This window comes from Nicotiana tomentosiformis, chromosome 3 (genome assembly GCF_000390325.3).
Source record: "Nicotiana tomentosiformis chromosome 3, ASM39032v3, whole genome shotgun sequence".
NCBI lineage: Eukaryota > Viridiplantae > Streptophyta > Magnoliopsida > Solanales > Solanaceae > Nicotiana > Nicotiana tomentosiformis.
In genome coordinates this window covers 151,080,975-151,089,988 of record NC_090814.1, presented here as the reverse complement: position 1 = coordinate 151,089,988, position 9,014 = coordinate 151,080,975, and positions in this window count along the sequence as shown.

Below are 9,014 nucleotides of genomic sequence, written 5' to 3'. Positions count from 1 at the left end.
TCCAAAATAGAACCACGGATCTTTGTTAGCTTCTCCACTTTTTCAAAACATGTGGTCCGTGTGCTATGCTATGCGTTATCTTAGGGGCCAAATGTTTTAAAAGAGCCATTTTTAGTTCGAAATCACTATACTAACACCGTCCTCTTACAAATCCCGGCCGATGCAAAAATATTTATGTAATTTCTTTTTATTTGTCCAAATTTTAGTAGATAAAATGATCTGATACTTATGTTGGTAGAAGGTAACAGATATGCGCAAACAAGCCAAGACACAATTATTAAAAAATAATTAACATCGTCCTCTTACCGACTATAGGATTAACTTGTCAACTCCTCTCTTTGGTGATCCCAATTATTTTGACATTCATTTGAACTTTATTTCACTCTGTGTTTTGTAATTATTTTAGCAAAACTTATTGTCACACCTCTTTTTTCCCGAATGGATAGGGGAGTTTTTCCAATTAAAGTGACCTTGTTCGAAATTGGATTATTAATTTAATTCAGAGTCGCCACCTGGAATAGTTTATGGTGTCCTAAGTCACCGATTTATTTTAAATCCCAAGTCGAGAAAATTTTGAATCTGTTTAAAGTCCGCGAAACCAGAAAACCGAGTAAGTAATTCTGTTAACCCGGGAGAAGGTGTTAGGCACTCCCGAGTTCCGTCGTTTTGCCACGATCGCTTTAATCATACCTGGCTTAATCAAATTGTTTAATTACTCATTTTAGAACCTATGTACGTTTTACCTTTTACCGCTTTTAATTATGGCATTTTATGGATTTAATCTTTGAAACGGACTACATGTGTGTAAGTCCGCTTTATTTTGGGGCGCTAAAATCATGTCACGCGTACGTGTACACATTTAATCACGCTTTATTAATATTAAGTTGTTTGGCCAAAGTTGCGCGAACGCATACTGTAACGACTCGACCGGATATTTTATTTTTTAGAACCTCGTTCCCTTAAATAAGACTTCTCGTACTTGCTTTTACTGATTTATGACTTGCGGGGATGGTTGGTTCGGGATTTAGAAGAGTTTGGGTTGAAATCGGAACACTTAGTTCCTTAAGGTTGGCTTGAAAGGCCAAGTTTGACTTCGGTCAACATTTTGAGTAAACGACCTCGGAATCAAGATTTGACGGTTCCAATAGGTTCGTATGGTGATTTCGGACTTGGGCGTATGTTCGGATTGGGTTTTGGATGACCCGGGGGCGCTTTGGCGCCTAATAGTGAAAGTTGATTCTAAAGGTTTTAGAAGTTCTTTAAAATTTGGTTTGGAGCGGTTTTTGGTGATATCGAGGTTCAAACGGAATTCCGAGACCGAAAATAGTTCCGTAGTGTCATTTAAGACTTTCACGCAAAATTTGGTGTCATTCTGAGTAGTATAAGTACGTTTCGGCGCATTGGAAGTAAATTAAAAAACTTGAAGTTCTTAAGTTTGATTTAATTGGTTTTAGGGTGTGATTCTTAGTTTTAATGTTGTTTCAGGCATTCCGTGAGTTTGAGCAAGTCCGTTTTGTGATTTCAAACTTGTTGGTATGTTCGGACGGGACCCCGGGGGCCCCGAGTGCCAATCGGACGAGGCTCGGACTAAGTTGAGATTTTGGAACTACAACTGAGTGCACTAGATCTGTCATAACCGCACCTGCGGTTGGTTAGCCGCAGGTGCTAAGCTCGCAGATACAGGCCAAGCCTCGCAGATGCGGCCAATGAGGGTAGCCCCAAATTCAGCAGAAGCGGCCCCTTCTCCGCAAAAGCGGGACCGCAGAAGCACTAAAATGCCCGCAGAAGCGGCCCAACCGACCCAGGAACTTCCGCAGAAGCGGACTCTTGTCCGCAGAAGCGAGGGCGCAGATGCGGTCCCTTGACCGCATGTGCGGAAAAGCTGGAGGCGGTGAGATTCATTTATTACAGGACTTAGACCAATTTTTACTCATTTCACTCACTTCTTGGGCGATTCTTAGAGATTCTTGAGAGGGGCTTTCACCTAGCTTTTGGAGGTAAGTAATTTCTACCAAATATGAATTAAATACTTAGATTATGGGTAGATTAACATGTGGAAATTAGTAAAAAATAAAGGTTTAGAGGAAGACCTAGGTTTTTGATAAAAACGAGATTTAACCACGAAATTTGTTATGGAATTTAGTAAAAATCATATATTTATGTTCCTAAGGTTATGGGTAACAACTTTCTTTAAAAATTTCCGGAATCCGAGCATGTGGGTCCGGGGGTGAATTTTAGGAATCTTGCAATTTAGGTTGGGTAATCACTTAAATGGTGAAATTATGAATATTTTAGCATAGATTGATTAGTTTATGTAATGTTTGACTAGCTTCAAGTCGTTTGGCCTCAAATTTGGAGGTTTGAGCGCGTTCTTGAATTGGGAAGTAGGCTTTGAGGCGAGGTAAGTATCCTTTCTAACATTCTAACATTGTAAAAGGGAATTAACCCTATAGGTGAATTAAATAAATATGTGTACCTATTTGTGGAAGGCTACGTGCGTACGAGGTGACGAGAGTCCGTACATAGCTACTATTGTGCTATTGTCCGGGTAGTTTAGGAACCGAATCATACTTTATTCGAAATGTTTGTGCCCTTACTTGCTAATTCAATTACTCGAATCATGTTAGAATTTGACAAAAGAATTTGAAAAAAGGGCTAAGTTCACCTATTTAAAGAGTTTATTAGAATACTTGATTGTAAAATGAGAAATCGTGTTTCCTTAAAAATAATTGCTATGTGTGGATCGGGTCGAGCGCCTCGGTAGTAAATAGATGCATCTATGGTTCACGCCGTTCGACCCTCCGGCAGTGCATAATTTAATATTATATTGGACCGGACAGTACGACCTCGGCATAATTGCGCATGTTAATTATTTGTAACTCTCTGTGATTTATACTGCTTAAATACCTTGAAATGTAAGTGGTTAAATGATATGACCGAAATTGAAATTTTAATTTTTGAAAGAAGTACTTATCTCTTCCCGTTATTGAACTGTCAGAATTATTCATGATATCTATATTTAGTATAACACTTTAATTACATTATTTTTGGCCCTAGTAAGTGTCAAGTCGACACCTCGTCACTACTTCTTCGAGGTTAGGCAGGATACCTACTGGGTACATATTGTTTATGTACTCATACTACGCTTCTGTACTTAATTGTACAGGATCTGAGGCTAGTACATCTAGTTACTTGCCCGGCGCGCATACCTGATCTTGGATCGAGTCTTCACGGTGAGCTGCCCCCTTCTGAGCCGTTTAACAGCATGCCAGAGTTTCTCTTTTGTTTTTATCTGTCTATTCTGTTTCAGACAATAGGATAGTCATCTTTTGTATATTCTACTAGTTGCCCACACATTTGTGACACTAGATCTTGGCACATATTAGTAGACTTTGATTTTTGGATTGTAGTTCAATAGTTATAACTGCTTTTAGATGTTTCCGTTTGTTTTCCTTAAAAATCCGTTATTTATCAAATGCTTTAAATGTAAGTAAAGCTAAATGTTGGAATTGCTTAATAAACAAAAATGGGAAATCACTAAGTTATTCACTGTTCGCTTGTCCAGCAACGGTGTTGAACGCCATCACTGCCTGACATGGAGTTGGATCGTGACAACATGGTACCAGAGCACTAGGTTCACGTAGGTCTCACAAGTTATGGGTAGACCTAGTAGAGTCTTGTGGATCGGTGCGGAGACGTCCGTACTTATCTTCGAGAGGCTATAGGGTATAAGGAAACTACTCATTATTCATCTCCTATCGTGCAATTGATGGTATACTAAATTTCCTTCTTCTATTCTCTCACAGATGGTGAGGACGCGTACGACGGACATTCCAGACCCGGGAAGGGCTACTCCCCTCATTGCTAGAGGCCGAGGCAGAGGTCGAGGAAGGGTACCGGCCCGAGGTAGGGGACGAGGGCGTCCCAGAGTTGCCCCAGTAGCACCACCAACGGATCCAGTGGAGGATCCCATTGTGGAGGAGCAGGGCGAGGTGCCCGCAGCAGAGCCAGCTCAGGTAGATTTCATGACAGTACTGGGCTTTCAAGAGATCATGGGTCGTATGCTTCGGTTCATGGATTCTATGACCCAGGCTGATTTATTTCCAGTAGACCCAGCCATATCTCAGGTAGGAGAAAGAGCACAAACCCATACTGCTCAGGCTCCTGGGCATGCAGCTGCAGTGTATTAGACTCCGGGTACATTACCCGTAGACGGGGCCCAACTAGTTGCTGCAGTGGCACCTGAGCCTAGATCGGCTGCGGACGGCGATCCACAAAAGTTACTGGACAGATGGACTAGGCTACACCCTCCTATCTTCTGAGGCGAGCGCCATGAGGATGCCTAGGATTTCATTGATAGATGCAGGGACAGACTGCATAACATGAGGATACTGGAGTCTCATGGGGTTGACTTCACTACTTTCCAGCTGGAGGGCAGGGCCCGTAGATGGTGGCAGTCTTACCTTCTTGGCAGACCAGCGGGTTCTCCTCCTATGACTTGGAGTCAGTTCACACAACTTTTCCTGGATAGGTATATTCCACCCTCGGAGAGGGAAGAGTTGCGATATCAGTTTGGGCAGCTTGAGCAGGGTCAGATGTCAGTGACCGACTATGAGGCGGGGGTTTTTGAGTTGTCTTGCCATGCACTTATGATACTTCCTACGGACGCAGAGAGAGTACGGAAATTTGTTACGGGGCTACACTCCGGTATTAGGGCCAATATGGCCCGAGAGGTTGAGATGTGGACTTCTTATCAGCTGGTAGTGGAGATTGCTCGGAGGATTGAGGGCTACCGTCAGAGAGGGAGAGAGTAGGTGCAACAGGACAAGAGGGCCCATTTCTTTGGAGAGTTTAGAGGTGCCCCAGATAGGGGCAGAGGTCAGTTTGGGAGGGGTCAGCCTAGCAGGCCCTCATATTCATCACCACCACCTCCTCGAGGTGCTCCAGCGTGCCCCTATTTTCGCGCCACACCAGAGAGTTCTTACTGCCCACCAGCCCTCCAGGGTTCTTCCAGTAGGTACTCAGGTCACCAGGGTTCTTCCAGCTCCTATCTTAGTGCCATACCGAAGAGTTCATACCGCCCACCGGCTATTCAGGCTTCTTCCAATGGGTCTACAGGCCATTAGGATCAGACATCAAGGCAGCAGATCGCTGCACCGAGGGGCTGCTTCGAGTGCGGATATCTCGGTCACATAAAGAGATTATGCCCCAGGCTTTGGGGCAAGACAGTGCAGCAGGGGCAGCAGCCCATGATTATAGCACCGGTTGTCCGACCACCCAAAGATGGAGGGCAGGATGGCAGGGGCCGTCCTAGAGGTAGAGGCCAGGCAGGGGGAGGCCAGTTAGCTACTGTTCAGTCAGGAGGAGGCCAACCCGCCGACGCTCCAGCCAGATTCTATGCTTTTCCGACCAGACCATATGCATTGGCCTCAGATGCCGTAATCACAGGTATTATTTCTATATGCGGTAGGGATGCTTCGGTATTATTTGATCCAGGGTCTACCTATTCATATGTGTCATCGCTGTTTGCTCATTTTCTGGATATTCCTTGTGAGTCCTTGGGTACTCTTGTTTATGTGTCCACTCCTGTGGGCAATTCTGTGGTTGTGGATCAGATCTATCGGTCCTGTGTGGTCGCATTCTGTGGTTACGAAACTATATCGGACCTTATGTTGCTTGATATGACCGACTTTGAGGTCATCCTGGGCATGGACGGGTTATCCTCATATCACGCCATCCTTGATTGTCATGCCAAGACTATTACCTTAGCAATGCCAGAATTACCAAGATTGGAGTGGAAAGGTTCCTCGGTTAGTACAACTAGTCAGGTCATCTCTTTTCTGAAGGCTCGACATATGGTCGAGAAGGATTGTTTGGCTTATCTAGCTTATGTTCGGGACACCACTGCAGAGTCTCCGACTATTGATTCAGTGCCAGTAGTCTGGGAGTTCGCCGATGTGTTTCCTTCTGACCTTCCAGGCATGCTGCCAGATCGTGATATTGATTTCCTTATTGATTTGGCTCCATGCACCCAGCCTATATCTATCCCACTGTACCGTATGGCTCTGAAAGAATTGAAGGAGTTGAAGGATCAGCTTGAGGAGTTGTTAGCGAAAGGGTTTGTGAGACCAAGTGTATCACCTTGGGGTGCACCAGTGTTATTTGTGAAGAAGAAAGATGGGACTATGCGGATGTGCATTGATTACCGCTAGTTGAACAAGGTTACCATCAAGAATAAGTACCCGTTGCCGCGTATCGATGATTTGTTTGACCAGTTGCAGCGTGCTAGGGTGTTCTCTAAAATTGACTTGAGGCCAGGGTACCATCAGTTGAAGATTCGGGACTCAGATGTTCCGAAGACGGCCTTCCGTACTAGGTATGGCCATTATGAGTTTTTAGTGATGTTCTTCGGCTTGACTAATGCCCCAGCAACGTTTATGGATCTGATGAAACGGGTGTTCAGGCCTTATGTTGATTGCTTTGTTATTGTCTTCATTGATGACATCTTGATTTACTCACGTAGCCTGGGGGAGCACGAGCATCATTTGAGAGTGGTACTTCAGACCTTGCGAGAACAGAAGCTATATGCTAAGTTCTCCAAGTGTGAGTTTTGGCTAGAGTCTGTGGTATTCTTAGGGCATATTGTATCACGAGAAGGTATTAAGGTGGATCCCAAGAAGATTGAGGCAGTTCATAGTTGGCCTCGTCCCGCTTCGGTGACCGAGATCAGGAGTTTCCTGGGGTTAGCAGGTTATTATCGCCGGTTTATGCAGGGTTTCTCATCCATTGCAGCACATCTGACTAGATTGACCCAAAAGGGTGCTCTGTTCCGTTGGTCCGATGATTGTGAGGCGAGTTTCCAGAAGCTCAAGATAGCTTTGACTACAGCACCGGTTCTAGTGTTGCCTTCCGGCTCGGGGATATATACAGTATATTGCGACGCTTCACGTGTTGGCTTGGGTTGTGTATTGATGCAGGAGGGGTGAGTTATTTTATATGCTTTGCGTCAGCTGAAGGTTCATGAGAAGATTTACCATGTGCATGATCTAGAGTTAGCCGCGATTGTTCATGCTCTTAAGATATGAAGGCATTATCTGTATGAAGTGACATGTGAGGTTTATACCAATCATCGAAGCTTACAACATTTGTTCAAGCAAAGGGATCTCAATTTGAGGCAGCATAGATGGCTCGAGTTACTGAAGGATTATGACATCACCATTCTTTCTCATCCGGGCAAGGCAAATGTGATCGCGGATGCCTTAAGCAAAAAGGCAGAGAGTATGGGTAGCTTGGCATTCATTTAAGCAGGGGAGAGGCCACTAGCTTTGGATATTCAGTCCTTGGCTAACAGACTTGTGAGGTTGGATATTTCAGAGCCCAGCCGAGTTCTTGCATGTGTTGTTGCCCAGTATTCACTATTGGGGCAGATCAAGGCTCGGCAGTTTGATGACCCACATTTGATAGTTCTTAGAGAGACGGTACTACAGGATAGTGCCAAGGAGGTTTCTATTGGCGATGATGGTGTTCTGCGACTCCAGGGTCGTCTATGTGTTCCTAATGTCGATGGCTTGAGAGAGAGGATTCTAGAGGAGGCACACAGTTCTCGGTATTCTATTTATCCAGGTGCTACGAAGATGTATCGTGACATGAGACATCACTATTGGTGGCGGCGGATGAATAAAGATATAGTTGAGTATGTGGCTAGGTGTCTAAATTGACAGCATGTCAAGTATGAACACCAGAGGCCAGGTGGCCTACTTCAGAAAATGACTAAACCTGAGTGGAAATAGGAGCGCATTACCATGGACTTCGTGGTTGGGTTACTCCGGACCTTGCGGAAGTTTGATGCAGTTTGGGTCATTGTCGACAGGTTGACCAAGTCGGCACACTTTATTCCGGTTGTGACTACATATACTTCATAGAAGTTGGCCCAGATTTATATTAGGGAGATAGTTCGATTTCACGGTGTGCCTGTTTCCATCATATCAGATAGAGGCCCTCAGTTCACTTCATATTTTTAGAGAGCCGTACAAAGTGAGTTGGGGACCCGTGTAGAGCTCAGCACAACATTTCATCCACAGACCGACAACCAGTCAGAGCGGACAGTTCATATATTAGAGGACATGCTAAGAGCATGTGTGATTGACTTTGGGGGACAATGGGATCAGTTCTTGCCTTTACAGAGTTTGCTTACAAGAACAGTTATCAGTCTAGCATCGAGATGGCTCTATTTGAGACTTTATATGAGCGGCGATGTCGTTCTCCCATCGGGTGGTTTGAGCTTGGCGAGGCTAGGTTATATGGTACTGATTTGGTAAAGGATGCCTTGGAAAAGGTAAAGTTGATTCAGGAGTGACTTCGCACAGCACAGTCCAGACAGAAGAGTTACGCTGATCAGAAGGCACTCGATGTATCATTTATGGTCGGTGAGAAGGTTCTCTTGAGGGTCTCGCCGATGAAGGGTATTATGAGATTCAGAAGGAAGGGCAAGTTGAGCCCAAGGTTTATAGGCCCATTTGAGGTGTTGAGGCGAGTTGGGGAGGTTGCTTATGAGCTTGCTTTACCTCCCAGCCTATTAGGGATTCATCTATATTTTCACGTGTCTATGCTCCGGAGATATCATGCCGACTTGTCACATGTGTTAGATTTCAGCACTATCCAGTTAGGTGAGAGCTTGGGTTAGGAAGATGAGCCAATTTCTATTGTTGCTAGACAGGACCGCTAGTTGAGATCCAAAAAGATTTTCGCGGTAAAGGTTCAGTGGAGGGTCCAACCAATCGAGGAGGCGACCTGGGAGTCTGAGGAGGACACGCGGAGTAGATATCCACACTTATTCAGCACTTCAGGTATGAATCTAAACCCGTTCGAGGACGAACGTTTGTTTAAGAGGTGGAGAATGTAATGAACCGACCGATCGTTTTACTTTCTAGAACCTCGTTCCCCTAAATAAGACTTCCCATACTTTCTTTTACTGATTTATGACTTGCGGGGATGGTTGATTCGGGATTTAGAAG